Source organism: Dermacentor albipictus, chromosome 6 (assembly GCF_038994185.2).
Source record: "Dermacentor albipictus isolate Rhodes 1998 colony chromosome 6, USDA_Dalb.pri_finalv2, whole genome shotgun sequence".
NCBI classification, from domain to species: Eukaryota; Metazoa; Arthropoda; class Arachnida; order Ixodida; family Ixodidae; genus Dermacentor; species Dermacentor albipictus.
In genome coordinates, this window is record NC_091826.1 from 102,302,036 (window position 1) to 102,324,959 (window position 22,924).

Sequence of the window (22,924 nt, forward strand, 5' to 3'; positions counted from 1 at the left end):
TTCTGAATAATAAATTAACAATAAATGAAAGTATGTCTGAAATTAGGTGCGAGATAAGTTTAATGTTAGCAGGGTGGACCTCATCAATTCCAGCGCTTGTCACTTTTAGGTTATTTATAACGGCAGTTATTTCTTCTGGCGTTGTGGGAAATAAAAAGAATGAATGAGGTAGACGGTTCATGTTAATGTTTTCTGCAAGTTTAGGTGGATTGTTAGGAAAGAAAAAACTACTAAAAGCCTCAGCTATTTCAGCAGGGGAATCGAGCTCTACTCCATCCTTTAAAATTCTGGCTATCTGGTTTAGTCGTGTGTTATTTAAAAAGGAGTTGACAACCTCCCATTTCTTTTTAGTGTTATTACCTGCCTGTAAAATTCTTTGCTCGAAATAAAAACGTTTAGCTGTTTTTATTTTACAGTTAACAGTGTTACAGAAGTTTTTATATCTCGCACGTAAGTTCATGTTAAATGGTTGTCTTTTAGTTTTTCTATATAAGTTATCCCGTTTGCGCATTTGTGCTAATAACTGTTGTGAGAGCCATGGATTGTGAACAAATGACACATTTTTTTTGCATTTCTTTTTGGAGGTGAACTTACGGAAGTATGATGTAATTAGAGAAAAAAATTTGGAAAAAGCTTTCTGTGGGTCATGTAGTGATTTAATTTCAGACCAGTTTGTATTAGCAACAGCAGTTATGAAGCCATCTTTATCAAGAACGTCTTTAGTGTGTGAAATTGGGTAAGGTCGTACATTAGAATTGAAACGTAAAAGCAGGGGGTAATGATCACTGATGTCGATGTGCAAAACTTTTGCCTCTGGTGAATGAAGCAGGTTAGAAAAAGCATGATCAATAAGTGAGCCTGTACCACAAGAGACTTCGCGTGTGGGCACATTGATTAAGCAATCATATCCGTAGCTGTGGAATATACTAGTGTAGTTAATACAGATGGGTGATGTTTCATCGAGTAAATTAATGTTTATATCACCTATTATAACAACATTTTTATTTTCTAGAGATATGGTATGTAAAATATGATCGAGATTGGTACAGAATTCATTGACTGACGATGAGGGAGAACGGTAAATGCAGCCAAATATGAAGTTCTTGTTATCTTGAGCAAAAAGGCAGTTACTGATTTCAATCCAAACAGATTCGCACTTAGTAACGGTTAAAGATAGATCATGTCTTCTTTGATAAGCAATATTAGAAGAAACATATATAGCAGCACCACCGTGATTAGTCGTCAATCTATTGCAGTATTCCACTTTATAATTAGGGAAGCAATACAAATTTTTGTCATCGTCAGATAACCAGGTTTCAGTAATGGCAATTAGTGAAAACGGATTAGTTAGTGATGCGAGAAAATTATCGATAGCGTCGAAGTGTTTACGAAGACTCCTAGCATTAAAATGAATGATGGAATGAAATCCATTTAAGAAAGAATTCAATTGATCGGTTTCCAGTGTAGAAGCCATGTTTGTTGTGTCAACTGGTTAAACAATTTATGCCTAGTCTAATTTGGTTAAGTCGGATTCGTCACGAATACGCAGAACTTTGCTGTTAGTGGTCTTCCTAGCCTTAATTTGGCAGTTGTCTGTCCAAAGGAACATCCATTTTCTTTCTTTCTTCAAAGTTAGAGCCTTGGAGAAGAGAGCCTTGTTAGATGGGGTCAAATGCTCATTTACAAAAACGGGAGCGTTGGAAGAGCCGGAAAATCCAATGTCACTAAGACAAAGTTTAGCTTTACGTGCTTTACTGACAAAGTCAGCTTTCTTCGTTCTAGAATGAAAACGAGCGATGATGTTTTTCTGGTCATTAGATCTGGTGGGAACGCGATGAACAATGTCCAGATCGCTAGGCGATACTGGACAGCCAATTCTGTCCCCTACCGTTTGCATAATTGTAACGCAGTCCTCTCCTTGGGAACAGGGAACGCCTTTGACTTCGACATTGCTAAGGCGAGAGTACTGTTCTAGTTCCTCAACCTTGCGAGTCAATGACTGGTTCTGAGATTTCAGCTTGGTGTTCTCAACGATTAGTGTAGCATTTTGGCTACGTAGTTCTTCTATAAGTCCATTGAAGTGTTCAGTGCTTGTACTCAAGGAATCAACTTCCTTTTTTAGTTCCACAACATCAATCCCAGATTCCTTCATCCTCAACAAGATCTTGCCAAAGACGAGTTCATGCGTGTTGTTAAGCCTTAGTTCCAGCTCCTCAATTTTTTTCGATAGTTCTGCATTCGTCGGCATGGTATGCGTATTAAAAACAGGCTCAGATAGAAACAAAGAGAAAAAAGAAAGAAACGCGATTGATGGCAGCAGCAGCAGCGGAGAGAAAAAATAAAAAAATAAAAAAAAAATAAAAAAAGATCAAAGTCTGAATACCTGCGCAAACAGAAGATTCTGGCTTAGCTTTGGGTCATGCAATGCCGCTGCTGCCAATGAAGAGCAGGCGTCGATGTCGGCTTGTTTATAGGGCACCCTGCGATCGCAGCGAACTCCAGTGGTGATCTTGCCGATGCTGGGCGCAGGCCCCGATGAGGCTACGCAATCGCAGATTCACCCCGTGTGGATGATGCAGCGCCTTCCAGGAAGCAAAGCGGTGGGACAGCACCACGAAGATGATCGCCGAAGAAACAAAGGCCGACAAAGAGAGCTGCGCAAACAGAAGATTCTGGCTTAGCTTTGGGTCATGCAATGCCGCTGCTGCCAATGAAGAGCAGGCGTCGATGTCGGCTTGTTTATAGGGCACCCTGCGATCGCAGCGAACTCCAGTGGTGATCTTGCCGATGCTGGGCGCAGGCCCCGATGAGGCTACGCAATCGCAGATTCACCCCGTGTGGATGATGCAGCGCCTTCCAGGAAGCAAAGCGGTGGGACAGCACCACGAAGATGATCGCCGAAGAAACAAAGGCCGACAAAGAGAGCTGCGCAAACAGAAGATTCTGGCTTAACTTTGGGTCATGCAATGCCGCTGCTGCCAATTGCTTAGCATGTTCTTCTATTTTTTTGTTGAGGAGTGCTATGCGCTTTCTTAACTTTCTGTTATGCTTCTGACCGCTAAGTCTATTCTGAAGCGACTGCTTAGCTTCCCACATGTGGAGAAGTCTGCTGTCGCATTTATCCAAGTTAGATTCAGGTGGTGCTATTTTTGTGGCAGCTTTGACGTCATCACTGAGCTCCTTAGTCCATTGTTCTATGTCTGCGATTGATCGTTGCTGTGTCTTCTCTCGCGTTCTACGAAATAGTTCCCAGTCTACTAATTTGATCTGTCCTTCCTTGGGTCTATTCGGCCCTTCTCTGACGTGTAACTCTAATATGCGGTGGTCACTACCCAAATCTTCCAGTGTGTTGTGCCACGTCGCCTTTTCAATATTCTTGGTAAAGGTTAGGTCTGGGGTTGTGTCCCTGTTTAGCGCCGTGCCTACTCTGGTTGGAGTGGCGGGGTCTGTGACGAGCGTGAGGCCTAATTCTTGCGAGTCGTTCCATAAGTCCCTTCCTTTTGCTCTGGTATATAAGTACCCCCACGTGGTGTGTGGGGCATTGAAGTCTCCTCCTATAACTACCGGATTTTCTCCAGCAAGTCTGAGTGTTTTCTGGAATAGGTTCTTGAATTTGTGTTTATGTAGCATGGGGTTACTATAAATGTTGAGAATAAATAAGCTATGTCCTGTCTTTTTTTGTGGGATGAGTTCCAATAGAGTATTGTCAATGTGCGTTATTCCTGTGTTGTGCTGCATGCAAGTTATGTTTCTTTTTACCAGCGTAGTTAATGCCCTCGTGTCCCCTTCGGCATAGCCAAAAGATCTGTATCCTGCTAGCTTCGCAGTCCCGTGTGTTTCCTGCAGAATTATGACGTCCCGTGTATCCTTGTCTTTCAAATACTGCTGCAAAACTGACTTTTTGTTTTCGTAACTTCTAGAATTCCACTGCCATATCCTGAACCCTTCTTTAGCGCGCCTCATTTCGGGTGCGACCATGGGAGGGAGACGGGAGGTTGGAGAGAAGCTGATCTTATATAATTATGTGGTTGTGAAGTGGGTAAGGATTGTAGTGCTTCTGACGCAACGGAGGGGAGTCCATTACCTGGTGAGTGGTTTGCCTCTAGGATGTCTAATCTACTCATAATTGCTGCTATTGCCTTAGCCATTTGATTCATAATTTCGTCCCGTTTGTCATTTGACTTTTGTATTTCTCCTAGGCTCTTTTGAATATCGGCTAATGCTTTATCTACCACTGCGTTATCTTGTTTATCACTGATGGCTTGGGCCTTGCGTTTGAGTGGAGGGGGGTCATCCCCTTCGTCCATCTTATTGTCCGGAATTTCAAATGGCTCTTTCGTGCTCGCCTGTGGAGCGGGAGTTACCTGATTTATTTGGTTTTTTCCTTCCTTGAGAATTTTGATTTCATCGCTCATACGTGCTAGCAAAATCCTCAACTGTGCGTTCTCATGTTTGAGTTGCTTGATCTCGTTATTAATGGCAGTCTCCCCACCAGTCCCCGGGCGCACGCCATCGACCACGTCTGCCCAGCTCACCGTGTTAGTCTGGTTTGCTGAAGAGGATGGCCTAGTTCTGGACCTGGATCTGGAGCGTGGATCTGGATCTGGAGCCGGACCGGGATAAGGATCTGGTGGCGGATGGAGACCTTGTTCTCGATCTAAAGTGTCGTTCCCTGGCGTTTAGGAGGCCAAGCGTTCCGCGAGACTCTGCTCTGTCTTCTCTTGAGATAGCGTCTTCATGTTCTTCTTGTCGTTCTCGTTGTAGTCTGTGCCATTGTCTCTGTTTAGCGATGAAGGGCTTCTTGAATTTGGCTCTGCACGTCTTGTCTGCGGTCGGATGGTCCTCGCCGCATAACTGACATTTAGGTTGGCACTTGTGGTCTTTATTGGGGTTTGATGTTCCACATCCCGCACAAATCTTGTTGTCAGGGTTGGGACATACATCTCCTCTATGTCCAAGTCTGTTGCATTGATGACAGAAATCCACTTGTTTCCTGTACAGGGAGCAAGGGAGTAGCGCTGCCCTGTATCGGACGTACGTGGGCACTTTGTGTCCTTCAAAGAGCACAATCACTGTTGTAGTATTGCTGAGTCTTTTTGCTGCTATCGCCGTTGGGTTTTTACTCGTAACCACCGCTGCTGTGATGTCTCTTGGGCCCTCGTCGAGTGGGATTCCTCTGATGACTCCTTTGGCCATCATGTCAGGCGCTGTCTCGTAAGCATTGGTCTCGTAAAACTTGTCTTGAATCTTGATACGTGCTACTTCCTGATATTTGTTTGCCCGCTCTTGATCCGAGGTACTGACGATGAGGATATTTTGATAATTGTTGGGGCAGACAATGTCCTCCTCCCTTTCGTCCCGAGGAATACCTGCCGCATCTTGTACCGCAGCTGTGAGGGGAACTATACCGTGCTCGGATAATTTGAGTCCTCCACGTGGTTTGATCACAACCTTGTAATCCCCTCTTGGCAAATGTGGCATTCTGCTTGCCTTGCGTATTTGCTCTAGCCGGCCTTTCCATGGGTTATTGTTGCGCTAGTCGAGCCGCGTCGGCGACAAGGTGCTCTCGCGATGTTGGGAGGTTCGCCGGTCTGATCTTTTGTGTCTGACCTCCTTCCATCCCTTGCTTGTATCCATTTCTTCCTGGGATATGCTGCGCCCCTCTACGGTGACTTCCATCATTGAGAAAATGATCGGCAAATGTTGAGGAAGCCGGCTCCGGCGCGTGGCCTCGCGGCTCTGCCGCCACGAGGTCCGGCCACAATATTGTCGTAGAGGCTTGAAAAATGGGAATCCCACCTGGTTTTCCGTATCCACTTGTTCCTGGGAACGAGCTGAGTCCGTTGGCGTGCAATAGCGGGTGGCTTTTTAGAAGCTGCACGTTATCCAGGTCGGGAGAAGGACGCCGCTTCAACATAAGGCGCGTACCCACTCGAGCGCTACCGTCGTCAACCTCTTCATTGCTACAAATTGCGCCAGCTGCTTATACATGTACACTCCATAGTAGCTTGTTATTCTGCAAACGCAGATACTCATCCAGAAAAAAAAAGTTGTGGCTTCCATAGTAACAACGAAACTATAATGCACTAAACGGAACTATACCCCACCGACGCCGCACAAGCCTCACGCTCATACTTGCGGTGTTGTGCAGCGCCCCATTCACTGTATGTGCAAGCTGTCATAAAGTCTCAACGCTTTTAAACGTTAAAAATGGTGTACCTATTCTATTATCGAATTATAATATGAAAATTCGAACATTTCACTAGCTTCCATGTTGTTTTTATTTAACGATGCAGGCATGGATTGGATGCTTCGTGAGCAGGCGGCAACCTTGCGCATCGCTGCGACATAAATCGCGCTGCCGCAAACCCATGTCAAAGCTGTCAGCGAAAATCGCTCTGCGACGTACGCGGCATAACGACTTTTTTTCGCCCCAATCGCGCCATGTGAAACCCTATTCGTCGTATCAGCTAGAGCACGGAGTATGCTGCCGCGCTGCTGTTGTAATGGTATTTAATGATTGTGGCATGGCTTTCTAGAGCATTGCAGCACTTCAGTAGGCCACGGTGAAATCGTGTGCTGCTTTCGGTTGTACAGGGTCGTCCTTTTTGAAAGGGAACACGCGAGCGCGTGGCCTGTGCTCTGCGGCGGCTGCCTAGAGCGCCGGTCAGTGGCAGCCAGAGGAAGCACGTCCGCTTTTGGCGTCATCTATTGACGGTCAGAATGACTAGGCATGGCCGATTCGAAGCGCCTACTGGACTCCCTTCCCCGTATTACTGATGCGCAAGGAGTGGGGCCTGCAGCGCGAGCGCGATTTGCTAGCTGCAGGCCCCGCTCCTTGCGCATCAGTAATACGGGGAAGGGAGTTCAGTAGGCGCTTCCAATCGGCCATGCCTAGTCATTCTGACCGTCAATAGATGACGCCAAAAGCGGACGTGCTTCCTCTGGCTGCCACTGACCGGCGCTCTACGCAGCCGCCGCAGAGCACAGGCCACGCGCTCGCGTGTTCCCTTTCAAAAAGGACGACCCTGTACATATATCGCCTTAAGACGCCAGGAATAACATTTCACCTGTAAGTACACCTTTCTCTTTGTTTGCTTAAGGCCGCCTGTATGATGTGCGTCTTCTTCAGTTGGAAACTATCGGGAAGGTGCACGTACACGATGTACTACATTACACGTGTCTTGATGTTAAATTTACGCCTTAAATACTCATTGGCGCTTCGCTGCGCGTGGTTGGACTCGCATTTCACCGCTAGCTTGCAACACGCTCGAGTTGTGCTCAAATATGCGCGCGGTCTCATTCTACCTACCGCAATATGTCCGCTTGTAAAATGCCTTAAGCAGATGGGCGTTTATTTATGGAGTATTATGTACTAGGAGGAACTAGTAAGCAGCTGTGGATGCACTTTGAATTTCAAGTATATTATCGCGTAAGCATTCTTTTTCGGGTATTCCAGCTCTGTCACGCGAGAAGTGCAAAGCCTTGTATCCGCCCAAAAGCGCGTTATTGGCTTAAAAGCTACGCTTCAAGTGCATTTACACTATTCAAACGATTAGATGTCTTAACTTAACAAATTGCGACTTTTTGTGCAGATAAATGGCATCACAGTTACCTGACGAACCTGGGTACTCGCCAATGTATACTTACCCATTAAAAGAAGCTAATTATTAAAATGTTTTCATGCACACAAAAAATAAATTGGCTATCATATAGCACTGTAACTAGATTGTCTCATCGCAAGTAAAATATTTATGTAATGCAACCAAACATATTCTGGTGCACTTTTTTGATCGAAGAGCCGAAAACACACTCAGCACCGGGCGCAGGTTGAGTTTGGACCGGTGGGGCCTTCATGCGGCGGCACCACTAATGAATGGCATGTGACGGCCGGACTCGGCAGGCTCTGCCGCCAGCCCCGTTAATTTAATACGTTCCTCGTTTTTTTTTTGTTTTACGTTGCCGAAATACCCCGTGAAACCAAATCTGATCAAACATGTGTTTTTTGGGTGCGCGAACAGTGACTGTAGCAAGTATAAAACTGGTTAGGTCATTCACTTCATTCGTTTTTTTATCGCGGCTTCACCAGATGGAGCGGCGGAAAGACTGGATATGCGTGGTCTGTAGGCAACGGTACGCGAGCAGTGCTGAGCAACCGAGACGCGATACTTGAAGCGCATGGTCGCCGGTGCTTTTTGCACCGACTACATGCGCCGCGGACACCGGGCTGATGCATCATGGTATACAGTGAGAGCGAGAACCTTTGTGGCGCATTGCGACGTCTTCCATCGGCTGAAAGACGGTGGCAGCCGCGCGCTCCAAATATTGCGTTTCAGTCGCAGAGCACTGTCCATTTCCAACACCACTTTGCTATGGTATAGTAGTTCGAACATTCATAAAGGAGCCGGTCATACTCAAGAGCTTCGTGTCCCATGGTTATTGCTTGTCCTCGCCTCCGCAGCTGTAACGGCTCCGGAGCTTGGACTGCGAAGGCGAACACTCAGATTTGTAGTCGCCACTTTGCCGTCTTATCAGTGCATCGGTCTTCCTTTAAGGGTGTATCTTCCTTCCTCGCACTTCCCAGCTCTAGTTGCATCCGGTACATGACTGGTTGCACGTGCATCGACGGCGACCGCACCGGCATGTACACACTTAACGCCACCGGCGTCTGTCGTCGCGCTAAGATGCGTGAACTGGACCATGACTGGCAATTGGGCTAGTTTCTAAGACATTAAAAATGACGAAGCATTGTAAAGATAAATATAATTGTAATGGACAGAGAACGGGAACTTACCAACACACGTGCGATCGACGAAGAAGCTCGCACGTGTGACACATGAAACAGCTCACAGAGCGTATGTTTTCTTTCTTTGTCCATAATTTTAGAGCACAGCTCTCAGGCACCCGTTCCTGCTTTGACCATCGGTGTAACCAAGTGAACGAGCACAGCGAAGGATGAAAGAACGAACGCGGAACGCAGCGGGGTATGAAAGACGGCGATAGCGAAGAGAGTGCGAGGAAGAAAGCGGAGGGGGAGGGTGCAGCTGAACCAGGAGGAGGAGGAGGGTATGGCGAAAGCGTGAGAAGAAAAGTGTAGTACCGCGCAAGACGGGCTCTGCGGCCACGACCGCTACGAGATGGCGCCAGAATAGCGCGCCGTGCTCTGTTCGCCGATGGCATGTGGAGAGCGCGCCGAGCGATAGCATATATGGAAGCAAAGCATTGCGTGAGCGGAGGTTTGTCTGCAGCGGCTGCTGTGAATCGCGCCCACGCCTCACCCACGCGCTGCCTCTCGCGAGCTCTCGATTAGCGAGGCAGTCGCGCCGCATTTCGCTCCGTTTGCAATGGGTCCATTGAGACATATTGTCCGCGCCAGCCAATATATCGTGAAATAAAAACCCGCACAGATTTCGCGGTAGGGAGTATCGTAATCTCCGGCGATCTTTCTTACTCCAGGAAGAAATGGTACAACCTGCGTCGAAAGCGAAGGCGGTACAATGTGTCGCATCATCTTCGCAGCGTTCAGCTACAGGGAAAGGACTGGGGAATGAGAGCCGACCCTGAAGGTGAGGGTGCAGTTTAGCACATTGTCCCATAGCGTTAGGTGCCAGGAGGCGAGAGTGGGGCAAACTTATACGTTCCCAGTCGTGACATAAGGAAGAAAGTCATAGAAATTGTATTGGCCGAATGGAAGCTAGAGGGCACACGAATGCTCTCTAGCTCGTGCTGACGTGAGGTATACGTGCCAGTCGTGTCAAAGAAGTGTAATACAGGGGCCGTATTCTGTAGCGGTTCCTTTGGGAACCGGTTCCTTTTGGCTGTTACGTCTGGATTACGTAACTCGGAGAAAGAGTGGAACGGGGCGGCGTGAGGGGAATCAATCAACGAGCGGCGGTCTGCCGGACGATCACGTCATCATTTTTGTTTGTACTTGGGGGACGATATAGCAATTGAAGGATGTTGCTGGTTTGATAAAAAACATTGGTTTGTATAAAACACTTGCAAATATATTTTCAGTAATAAATGTGAGCTTGCGGTGCAGACCGCTATTGGGAGTTGTAAGTTTATTTGTGTTGCTTTCTTATTTAGTCGCTAGGTGGTGTGCCATACGTTATGCAAACAAGTTGCCTCGCTTTGTTTACGTTTTGGACTTGCCAGTTTGCGCGCCGCGGATCGAAAACGATGTCCTCGCGGAAGGTTAGGCGGCTGGGTCCTCATGTTTCAGCGAGGCAACGCGATATACTCGTGTCATTTGTTGAAGAGCACCCCTACCTTGCGAAGGCGTCGTGTGTGCTGGGTCAACAGCTGACGGCGGCGCGCAAGGAGGAGCAGCAAGTGACTGCCTTGCTGAACGCTGAGGGCCCGGCAGTGAAAACTGCAGCCCAATGGCGCGGCGTGTGGAAGAAAGACGTGTATAACGCCCGCCGTGATGCAGCCAGGTAAGCTCACTCGCTGACGGAGCTTTTGCGCACCATATTCTAACAAACGTGTTAATCACAGAGGAACCGGAGGAGGCGGCCTGCCCGGACCGCGAGGGCGGGCGAGCGCCATCGGAGTCTGCCCGCCGTTCTTTGAGCCCGCCGAAGAGGTGAACATCAGGCGCATGGGTTTCAATAGGTCAACGCCAAGTCGACGTGCTGTCGCGATTCGCTCAGTCACAGCCGTTATAACTGATGTGTGGTCGCGCGCTAGTGTTGCCGCTCAGAAGATGGCCCGAGCTTGAGTGGAAATCGTCAAGCTATTTACTATCGCTTGCGTCAAGTAAGGTCGACATTTTTGTTAAATAGCTTTCATCAGTATTTCAGTCTACTCATTCAAACATTAGTGCGGTTAATAGAGTTGATTTTCCGGTCGGAGCCGGCGAAATGTCTGAGGTTGTATTTAGTGTGACGAGCATCGAGCGATTATTACAGAGTTTGAAACGAACAAAAGTGTGTGGTCCGGATGATATCCCTACATCATTCCTTATAAATTGCTCGAGCATCTTTGTACTTCTGTCGCTTATTTCAAAATTTCTTAAATAACAGCGTTGTTCCTGGTGATTGGAAACTAGCGCGAGTGGTGCCAATTCATAAGAGTGGACAGAGGAACAGAGTTGAGAATTACGGACCAGTATCCTTAACTAGCATTTTATGTATGTAAGGTTATGGCAAATGTGTATACCTGCATCATGTCTCATCTTGATAACAATAACCTTCTTCATCCTAGTCAGCATGGGTTTCGGCAGGGTTTTTCGTGTACGGCACAATTGCTTGCATTCACTCATGAGCTAGTCTCAGCAGTCGACAAGAAACAAATTGTTGATTGTATGTTTCTGTATTTCAAAAAAGCTTTTGACGTCGTTACGCATAGTCTACTGATCGCTAAACTTTGACTTTACAAATTGGTCGAGAAGGTTATCGCATGGATTGCCCAGTATCTTCGCTCAAGACAGATGTCTGTGGCTCTCAACGGATGTTCCTCTGAATACGTACCTTTTACTTCTGGGGTACCCCAGAAGTCACATTCATGGCACCACTTCGGGCATTACATCACCATTTACAGCATGGTTTCCAAAAAGGATTTTCTTGCGAAACCTAACTACTAGAATTCACGTCAGACTTACACTTTCATATGAACAGTAATAAACAAATTGACTGCATCTTTTTGGATTTCTCGAAAGCATTCGATCGTGTAGCCCATAGTCACCTGATATCAAAGCTCTCAGCAATTAAACTCAACTCACTAACCCTATCATGGATTCGTAATTTTCTTACTAATCGCGAACAGTTCTCTGTTGTTGCTAACTTTTCCTCTGGCCTCTCTGTCGTCACCTCTGGTGTACCTCAAGGCAGTGTACTTGGGCCTCTCCTCTTTTTAATTTACATTAACGACTTGCCGAACAATATATCATCTTCTATACGATTATTATTTCACAGATTTGTTCACACAGTTGGCCTAACCTTATCAAACCTGAAAGAAGCATCCTCGACGTCACAACGACTGAACAATCAGTTCAGCTACACCGTAATTTATGGCAACACACACGCTTTTAATTTTTCAACTTTGCCCCGTGCGGTCCGTTTATGGAACGCGCTACCAGATACCATTGCATGCCAATCTAAACACACTGCATTTCGCAATCTGCTAAGCAATCAATCTGCCGTTTCAACCGTCTAAACACGTCATGTCTTTTGTAATTTACTTGCATTTTTTTCTACAAGTTAAAGAATTTCAGCGCTACCAATTTTTTTACAATACTTACTACTGTATAACATGTAAAAACGTTTACAATGTTATTATGGTATTATGTTGTTGTTTACCATTTATTGTTATTGCTCTACATATTGTATTTGCTAATGTATTAATTTTCCATGTTCTGTGTGCACTCCTTTCATTATGCTGATGTTTATTTCTTTCCCGATTCCATACTAATATGTTACCGTGTTTCCCCCTTACACTATGCCTTCTCAAAGGCATGTTAGGTACACGTAAATAAATAAATAAATATTTAGAATGTTTGCAGATGACTGTATAGTATATAAGGTCATCAACAGCGAATCTGACCAACAAGCACTACAGCATGATTTGGATTTGATTGCCACATGGTGTGAAAAATGGAAAATGTCACTGAATGAGCAAAAGAGTGTCCACGTCACCCTTACCGGGAAGCGCTCATATGACAGCAATCGTAACACTATAAATAATGCTACTCTTGAACAAGTGTCAGAATATAAATACTTAGGTTATTTTTTTCTGCTGATCTAAGGTGGAACAGACACGCTACTCATGTTAGGAACAAGGCTGTCGGAGCATTGGGTTTCTTGAAACGTAACTTTAGTAGCTTGCCACAGAAACTTAGGGAGCAACTGTATTTCACACATGTGCGCAGTACACTAGAGTATGCGTGTGTTTGCTGGGATCCATATACTACAGAACTTGTAGATAAACGAGAAAAAGTGCAGAACAGGGCAGTTCGGTTTGTCCTTGGCAATTATGACAGGATGCTTAGCATGACAGAAAGCAAAAAAGCATTAAATTGGCATCTTCTGGAACACCGTCGCCGAAACCTCAGATTAAAATTTCTTCATAACATATACCACTCTAATACGGGGATAGCCAGGTAATTGTATTTTCAGCCGCCCACGTTTCTAAAAGGCGAGATCACAAATTAAAAATATGTGAGATTCCTTTGACCCTCTATTGCATGAATTATGAAAAGTCATTTTTTCAGCTTTCATTATTGATTGAATGAACATACACAACTGTAATAATAAAGATAAAGCTTTGTGCCAGATATGGCACACCATGAAGATGGCTGAGCGCTCTTGCTGCCATGGGCGGAAAACAAAGCTTCACGGACGGTGGTCTTTTTAAAAAAGTGCGATGTGGGGAATGAAATGAAACAGTTGTTTGCTGCGTTCAGGCACAGATGAATGTTGCACTTCCTCTATCTTACCAATGACTTCTTTGTGCAAGGTGGCCGCTTACATCTTTGTTTCTTCTCGTCAAATTCTGGCCAGTGGCCGACTTGGTCAGATCAATCGTCTTTGGGTGGCATTGCGGCCGCTGGTCCCTGTGCTTTTTTGACTTGAACCTGGAATTCGATGTGCTGACTAGAAGTCCTTCCTGGTCGTTAGTTGGGTAGGCACTTGTTATGCGAGGTAAGGCATTCTGCAATTTCTGCTTTTAAATGAGCCAGCGGTAGTACTTGTCTCCTCCTAAGCTGCTCGTGCACCCTCCTGTACAATACCCATGCTGTCACTACCGATAAGTCTAGCATAGGCGTAAAAATTCGAAAGTGCCATTTCTTCGACCTCTGATATGTATGCAGTAAAGTCCAAACAGTGAGTGCAGCAGGTCAGCACCACCCATGTGCCTGTTATGGACCTTTACTACGCTGGGGCAATCAATTTCGCGAAACACCTTGGCGGAGGTAAACCAGCGCTTAGTCTTTTGGACTGGATCTCTCCCAACAAAGCTCGACAGAAATGTCACGGCGCGGTTATCGCATCAATGCACACACGATAACTCCACGTCATCTATCGCGCTTGTGAGTGCCTCTGAAGCACCACGTCCTTTACATTTCAGTTCCTTTTCGCTTTTCAGGCGGCTGTTTGGTAGGCAATTCGCCCTTACTGTACCGATCGTCAAAATTCCATCTTGTGATAGAGTAACCTGCAACTTCGGGCTATTGAACAGATGGCAGCACGTTACCATATTTTGTATTTCAAGTTCATACTGTGCCAAATATGGCACACACCGATTTCGGTTTCTCTGCTGTACTTGCAGGCAAAATTGAGAAAACTAGTAACTGCCTTGAATTGACGAGACCAAAAAATATGCCAAAATAATTTTTCTATGTTTCTGCGGTCGAAATTTTCAGAGAAAAAAAAAAACCAATTGCTCGTGTTTGCCCCCTCAGAGTTTCACGTCGCATCCCAAAATCTACTTCACCTCTGTTTTGCGTATCGCTCAAGAGATGGCAGCATTTGCCCATAATAAGTGCACATAACTATGAGATTTACTCTGATGGTATCACATTCTCAACTGGGAATCTCACACACGCAAAAAAGAATGGTAACTGGTATGTATGGGACGCCATGCAATAGAGGGTTAAAAGCGACGCTTTCCGCTACTCTTTCTATGTTCGTACTATAAGGGATTGAAATACTCTACCACCTGACATTGTCTGTATTTGTTCAAATGATGATTTCTTCCATGCTTTATGAATGTAATTTTGAGTGTCTATTTGTATGAGTTGTACCCTCCCTGTTGTAATGCCTGAATGGCGAAGCAGGTACCCAATGAATAAAATAAAGAAATGTTTCATTGTCATGATTTTGTTTATATTGTGTTATAGCGTAGTTGCACCTTGTTAAGCAGCAATTACGAGCATTATGTGAAATCATGCGTGCAAGAAATGCAATGTTGAAGCAACTCTTGAGTTTAAACAAAGCAGTAGGAAGCATGAGTGTCTGCTATTTAAAGAAATCCTGCTCCAAAAAGTGCTTGGCATGTCTCGCTTGTTGCTATACGTTTCAATATGTGCTATACAGATTGCTCTGAACGACATTTCAGTTGCTGTGTAACTTGTGCTGTGCTTGTGTGTCACACATGAACAGACACCTTCAGCTTTGGAACAATGCATACTGCACAGTAAAATAGGCATCGCAAAGCAATATTCAACAATGCAAGATTGGTTGCCATTCACCTTGGAAATAACCTTTATTTAAAGAAAATTCCCTGGCGAGACAATATTCAAAAGCACAGTGAACAAAGCAAAGGAGTAACATAATGGCACATGGTTATTTGTCACTGCATGTGTATCTGTCATGCTCAACATAGACAAATCATGTGCTTTTCACTACCGCAGTATGCAGCATACTACGATTAGCCACATGTGAGCACACGCAATGTGTTATGTTGAAGTGCACGGCCTATTTACTTCATGAAAAGAAAAATAAAACATGTTATACCAGCACATGTCTCCGCCTCATTTGCCAGCGAATGCGCCGGCGCACACTTTGCAGGTAGGCAATGAGCAAATTTCTGGGCAGCCGAAACACACCAACTATGGATTCGCGCACCGCACGGCCTCTTTGAAACAAAGCTCGAGAAGGCTGTAAAGGGTGCGCCTGCGGCGGCACCTGTACTTGAAGCGGCACTTGTGCCTGGGCTGGCCCCTGTGCGCTGTCGTCATGTGCACCGTTGTCATCTGGGTCATCTGGCAGAGGCACGCCTGCTGCAAGGCAGAGGTTATGCAGCGCTGCACAAGCTGCAACAATAGTGGCTGCTTTCCGAGGTGAGTAGCGGAGCACCCGATACCTCTGCAGGCATCGGAAGCGGCTCTTGACGACTCCTGTGCACCGCTCAACGGCATTTCGCATTGATGCGTGTGCCTCATTATAGCACCCCTCTGCCGTGAGGCGATTTGGGTGACCAGGCACAGGAGTCGTGATCCATGGCTCTAGCGGGTACCCAGAGTCCCCTGTAAAGTGTTGCATGTCAGTGAACGAAATGGATACATTAAGGCACAATGCAAGAACACAGTCTACGCCAGGGCCCTTTTACAACAGGAGCGGGTCTTGGATTTATTGTTGCAATATCTATCAAACATTGACCTTCCCGGAAAGTTGTAAAGAAAGTTCAACTCATTTTAAAGAAAAGCCCAATTTCACCTGTTGTCTTGGCTGCAAATCTCGTTCTCAGGTTAAGTTGGACATGTAATATTTATTTCATACTCGTGGTTTTCTGCTCCGTTCATCCCATTTGCCCCTCCCTAAACGTACATCTTCCACTAAAACTTATTAGCTCTTCTCTCTTCAGAAGTGTTATTTTATAAAACACTTCTAAGGTCTACTCTCGAATATGCTGCCAGTATCTGGGATCCTTGCTCTACCTTTCGTACCTCTTCTCATGAAGGTACCCAAAATCGAGCTACACGTTTGATCCTTTCTAATCACTCCAGCACCACAAGTCGCTGTAACAAAAAAAATCGCACACATTGGGACGCAAAGCAAAATAGCGCAACTTGCACCATTCTACAATATATACTACACCGATCACTAACGTCGATGCCGAAAGTTTCATGCACACGCTTATTCATTTGTTCCAAGGACAGGGACCAGGTCCCCGAGTCCATTGTCACCAACCCTTTTCCACTATACTTGAAAACTGCCATTTCGACGTGTTCTGTAGAATTCCACCCCTGCCTGTAGCGCTCCACATGGCATTCAGTGTATTGAAATTAATAAATAAACAGCATAACATGTCAGCTGTTGTATACATGCTGGTATAAATATCTGCCTTTTAAGAGAGACTTGTTTCTCTCGATAGTCGATGCAGGTTCATTAGGTACTGCTGCATTCACAACACATTTCTAGCAAATCACGCTTTCTTAAAGCTTGCTAGGATGCAAAACTATTTGACGGTGTATGTTTTACATGTGGAAGAAGCACCGCTACTTTAGGTGCACTTACCAAGCAAGACTTCTCCATGAAGTAACAGGCCACGAGTGAGGCGGCGGCGAAATGCAGAATGCCTCCAGACGAAAGAATCGTGGCACGATCCCGGAAACCGTGGGTCAATTTCCAGGATATTCAGCTTCGCGTCGCACACCTCATAAGGGAAAGCAAAGAGAAGGTGTCAGTGCCACTGCAACAAATATCTGGCACAACCTTTTGCTTACAACACTACTTGCCAATCAGTTACTGTTCAGTCAGTGAACACAATTACAGAAAAGGAGATATCAACATACGCAGTAGGCAGTTGAACTAATGATCAGCATGATAACAATGTCATCTTAACCTACAAATGCAATGTTGGCATATGTTCACATGCTCATGTATGGCATACGGTAACAACACAATGTGCAAAATAATTCCTTCGGTTTCTTCCGTCCATATTGTATAAGATTCTGCTAAAGAGTGCCACCTGTGTTTTGTTTTTTCAGACAAAGTGCCTGTTACAAGCAAAAGAACGCGGAAACAGCATGTGCCGTATTGACAGCTAGAGCAAATGGGTGTCGACACATTCTCATTCTCCCTCATACCATTTTCATTGATGGGATGCTCCTTTTCGCGTTTACAGTCTGTTGGCCACAATGCTTTAGTTTTACGTCGAATAAGAATCACAAGGGCTCGTCTTCTGTTAGGATCGCTCGCAGACGAAGACTCCCTTCACTGCTACGGCGTCTATTCCGGTTTAAGTCGCGCGTAATGTGTTTACATTGTAGCATCGAAAAGGCTATTCAACTGTGATTGGAGAGCACTGAAAAAGTGCGGCCGTGTTCTGTGCAAAGATCAAAGTCGTCATTACACATACAACACAAACGCTACTTTCTCTAATAGGAACGCAAGTATTGATGAAAAATAACGAAACGAAGTTTTTTACAACGTGCACTCGCGCAAACACATATCGAAAATGTTTGTCAATGAACAATACTCACGACCATGCAGTTGAGGGTGTAATACCCTTTACGGCTCCAGTACGATTCCGTTTCGCCGTGGCCGAGCTTCTTAGGGCGAACGATGGCTATCAGACTCCCGTCCACACATCCTAGAACTCCTGGAATTTTTCCACGGCTAAGAAAGCCTTCCTTGACGGCGGTTTTCTGTTGCGCCGTGGATGGGAATCTAACCCATCCTTTTTCCTTGCCCACAACCGTAATGGCCTTGGCGACGGCTGTAATGATCCGGCTGACCGAAGGCTACGACAGTGCAATCGCTTCTTCATTCCCGACGCACTGTTGAAAGCTCCCGGTGGCAAAAAACCGCAGCGCGCACAGCACTTTCATCGTAGTGTCGACACTACGCAATCTTTGAGGTCCGAGATGTCCTTCCAGCTCATCGCAAAGACGTCGCACTATGTCTTTGGAGAGACTAAAATGCCTTCGAAACTCTTCTTCGGCCATGCCGAACGCGTCGCGTCGTTGCCTCTCGTCGCGTCGTTGTCTTTCGGCACTCGCCAGCAACACAACCAAAGGAGCCGCCATTGCCGTCTCTGTCTCGTCTCGTCTAGGTGCCGGCTCGTCAGCTGGCGCGAGGTTAACCGGCGGCCACGGTTGCCCTAGCAACCCTCGACATCATGCTCGCCCCCGCGCGCGACTCTCAAACGAACCACTTCTCCGCGGTTCCGCTCCTAGCAGGGAACCGGTTCCTTTCCAGAAGATTGGCAACCTGTGTGACGTCATCAAAATTTGTCGTCCCGCCCACCAGGGATGACGACATCGAAGCGCCGACCAATGGCAACAGCCAAAAGGAACCGGTTCCCAAAGGAACCGCTACAGAATACGGCCCCAGTTGAACGTCTTTACGACGAAATGCTTCGGGCGTTCGAAATCCTTCATTATACAAGACACCACATTCTAAAGGTCACGCAGCGTACAGCTTGCAGAGAGATACTCCTTCGTTATACAGGTCATTCCGTTCTATAAAACGGTTCTCTACTGCAGCATGCGTACGGTTCGAACATCCTCCGTACTACTTAGCTGGCGTACGTGAACTGTTAGTAGACGCAAATAATACGCCCGCAAGCCTTCATGTTATCGCTCGTAGCCACCGCAGTCACTCTGGCAATCTAATGCAATGTTCTGTCAAATACTTTTGTCATTGTATGCTTAACGAGAAAATCAGAAATTCTTCGCGCACCGCTTCGCTAGCAGCGAAAGTCTTTTAGCAGTATCTTCCATGCAAAACCCTTAAAGAGCACAAACGGGATATTGAAGGTTACATATATTTTGCAAGAACGCGCCTTTTTGAGAGTCGGAAAAAGTTTTTTTATAATCCCTCTTTCATAGGAATCGGTAGAACACGAAAGTGAAACGTTGTCTTCACAGAAGCTATTTCAAATGATTGCTTCGTGAACTCGCGGTCAGCTGCAGCGAAAGTCGCGCGATTTCCACGTCGGCGACGGCGTTGCAGGTTTGCTTGGCGAGCGGCGTCGAGTCGCTTCGGCGACGGTGCGAGCATTTTCGTCCGATGCTGTCAAAGAGCCCACGATGCGGCGGTTAGGCTCGGCCTACCGGTCCCCACGTGGGAGCGGCCCGCAGCTCTGGCCTAGGGCAAAGCTTCTCAGGACCTTGTAATTAAAGTTCTCTGTCTGTCTGTCTGTCTGTCTGTCTGTCTGTCTGTCTGTCTGTCTGTCTGTCTGTCTGTCTGTCTGTCTGTCTGTCTGTCTGTCTGTCTGTCTGTCTGTCTGTCCATCCGTCTGTCCATCCGTCTGTCCATCCGTCCATCTGTCCGTCCGTCTGTCCGTCCATCCGTCTGTCCATCCGTCTGTCCATCCGTCTGTCCGTCCGTCTGTCCGTCGGTCCATCCGTCTGTCCATCCGTCTGTCCGTCCGTCTGTCCGTCCGTCTGTCCGTCCGTCTGTTTATCCGTCTGTCCGTCCGTCTGTCCGTCTGTCTGTCCGTCCGTCTGTCTGTCTGTCCATCCGTCTGTCTGTCTGTCCATCCGTCTGTCTGTCTGTCCATCCGTCTGTCCGTCCGTCTGTCCGTCCGTCTGTCCGTCCGTGCGTTTGGCCGTAGTGTCTTGGACTGTCAGTTGAGTTGTGACGCGCTCCGCTTCTGGAATGCGAGTGGCAAAGTTCGCAGCATGAGCCGCGAACGCGCGAAGGCATTCTGCTTCACGCGTGCTTGTATCTTGCCGGACCAAAGCGAGATCTGCCCGTCGACGCTGTTGCCTTTCTGCGCCGCTGCAGACCGTCGCTTTTCTTAGTTGGTGCCATCGCGAGCGAAGAAGTAGGCGGCGTGTAAGCACTGCTGATGCGTGTTGAAGCTGCCCTCCATAGGCGACGAGGCGCCGCGGGATGACAAATCATGTGCGGTAGTGTCAACACTAGGCTGTACCGCGTTGGAGCCTCCGCTGCGCTGTGACTACCGAAGCGCTGCCCGTCGGCGCTCGTTAGTGTCACGACGCTGTACTTCGCTTCACCGCTCCTATCTCCATCTCACAAGCTGGTTGCAGCACTGCCGAAGGGACAAGGTGTACGCAGGTAATATCCCGCCGCAGCGGTATATAGTTCCGGGCGTAACTGGCTGATTATTGAGTTTGCACTAAAGAGTTTCGTTTTTGATCACTACATGATACGGTACTGCTATACCTGACATGTGTGGACGTTTGCGCGTGCACGTCGTATGGGGAGAATTCCTGTCGCAGTTACCGCCGGTAGCGGTAATAGCCACCCCAACCATGATCATCTAGAGCAACATGGCAGCGCCCATACAGTGCCGACCACCCGCTTCAATCCGGATTCGAGCGTGTCACTGGCTCTCCACCCTGTCAGCAAGAAACAAGCCGCAATATCTGTAACTGATAAGTCTAATCTCAAGCTGAGGTCGAATTATTAGGTACGTTTTGCCGTAATCGTTAAAATCGGCTGTTTTCACGCTGCTAGGACTACAGCCGCGGCTCCGAGCAGCAAAAATGGCTTGATTTCAAGTTAGCAGATGGCGGCACAGCATTAGAATTGGTGATGCGTTGACGATGCAAAACGCTATAAAAGCCTAATTGTACGCTGCATCATTAATTTACTATCCCGCTCTAGCATGGTACGTGATGATTGTAGCGAGCGAACGCCAAATAGACGCCGAGCAGACGTTGTGGCGCAGCTGGTGAACATCTGTAAGGCCATTCTCGGGTGCTACTTGCTAAGGAGGCTGCAAGGTAACTGCAGGGAAAGCGTACAGGTAACGCGAAGCCCTTGTAGTGCATGCATGCATGTAAACGCAGCTTACGGTTACGGCGTCAAAACATATTTTGCGTCAATCCTGCAGCCATGGAACATGTAACAGGTTGGCAAGCAGAAGCTGAGAAGACGACGCGGCGTGGATGAGCACATCTCGATGAGCATTCGGCCTTCCTATTGGCTAAGAATTTGTAGTGTTGCAACCAGCCAGCTATTTTGCTTCTCGGGGCCTACGTCACATCCGTTACAGGAAGTCAACCGCGGACCGCGGCATAAAACACATTCGTGTTAAAAACCACAACGACGACACCGACCCTCATTTGCAAGAAAAATCACATTACGTAAACGTCGCCGTTTAGGTGTGATGTTGTGATACTTGCAGTGACTCAAGTTGACGTCAAAAAAGGTTCATGTTTTTTTTTTTCACTAGCGACAGGTGGTCGGTGGCTTCTGGGGCACATACACACTGAATGGCCCCATCATGCATACCCTATGGTATGCATTTTATATATTTTTCATACTTCGTCGGTGATTTTTTGTTTTCTTCCCATATTTACGTGATTAAGTACGCGACTATGCTAACGTGCACAGCAAATAACATCTTGAATATGTATGCTGGTGCTCCACGTCTTAGGTTACCGCGGTGAGCTTGGCTGTTGGCGGCATGCATTTGCAAGGCAATTTGCACTACTTTTCTTCTTTGTGTAGTACCTGCTGCCATGAATGTGGCCTGCCTCGTACGAGTGGCGACCCTTCTCAAAAGGAGACGCACGAAAATGCATTTCCCGCTACGTAAAACCTTAAAACCCGCGAGTCCTATCGCCTGCTTCACATGCCAGTGCTCTGACTTCTGCCATCCGCGGCGCTGTTCACCAGCGCGTCGCTGGCGCCTTACCACGGCCGCCCGGTGCCTATTGTACGGCCACCTATGTGCTCGGCCCGTCGTCTTTTGCCCTCGGCAACATGGCCGCCGGTGGCTTTACTCGCTCCCGCAGGTGGTCGCAGCGACTGCCACTCCAGAAGTTTTAGTATATAATTTCCTTGGTGCTGACACCTAGCCTAGCAAGAGGAAGGCTAAGAGACCACCCAATACTGGGGTGCCTCGATGGGAAGGTGAAGGTTTATTTTGCTTTTATTTCAGAAACGGGATCAGGAATCACATTACGTAAACGTCGCCGTTGAGGTGTGATGTTGTGATACTTGCAGTGACTCAATTTGACGTCAAAAAAGGTTTTTTTTTCATTAGCGGCATTAGCGGCTGCAAAGGCCGGACATATGGCTCACACTCATATTATAAGAAGTCAACAAACAGTGACACCAAAGACAACGTAAGGGAAATTACTTGTGCTTAATAAAAGAAATAAAGAAACGATAAATTAAGAGAACTTGCCGCAGGTGGTAACGATCCCACATTTTTCGCATTGCCGCAGGTGGGATCGTTCCCCACCTGCGCCAAGTTGTTTTTTCATCCACTTACATTTCCATTAATTTATCGCATCTTTATTTCATTTCTTAAGCACAAGTAATTTCTCCTATGTTGTCTTTGGTGTCTGTGTTTGTTGACTTCTTATGACTGATAAAAATCGGGCCCCTCGGTTAACTCCCCTTTCTTCTCGTTTATTCCCACTCATATTGACATTCGGCACAGTGGTACATAATATGAAATACATTGGTGACATTATAACAAATCAATCTTACTTTTGCTGTACGGAGGTAAACATATCATCCAAATAAAATAGCGGATTAGTAGTGCGAAA

The 22,924-nt window shown here is 46.7% G+C and overlaps 2 long non-coding RNA genes across 2 annotated transcripts in view; both read right to left on the reverse strand.

Moving 5' to 3' along the window:
• LOC135913662 (uncharacterized) overlaps nucleotides 1-21,352 on the reverse strand; it is a 91,025-nt gene extending 69,673 nt beyond the window's left edge. The window contains exon 1 of the long non-coding RNA XR_010568089.1: nucleotides 21,217-21,352. This is a non-coding gene — a long non-coding RNA (uncharacterized lncRNA). The remainder of the gene's footprint in view (nucleotides 1-21,216) is intronic.
• LOC135913641 (uncharacterized) lies at nucleotides 15,902-17,986 on the reverse strand. Its single transcript, XR_010568082.2, has 3 exons — nucleotides 17,930-17,986; nucleotides 16,962-17,100; nucleotides 15,902-15,970 (listed from the first exon to the last, which is right to left on the reverse strand). It is a non-coding gene; the product is annotated as an uncharacterized lncRNA (long non-coding RNA).
• Nucleotides 21,353-22,924: the final 1,572 nt, after the last annotated feature.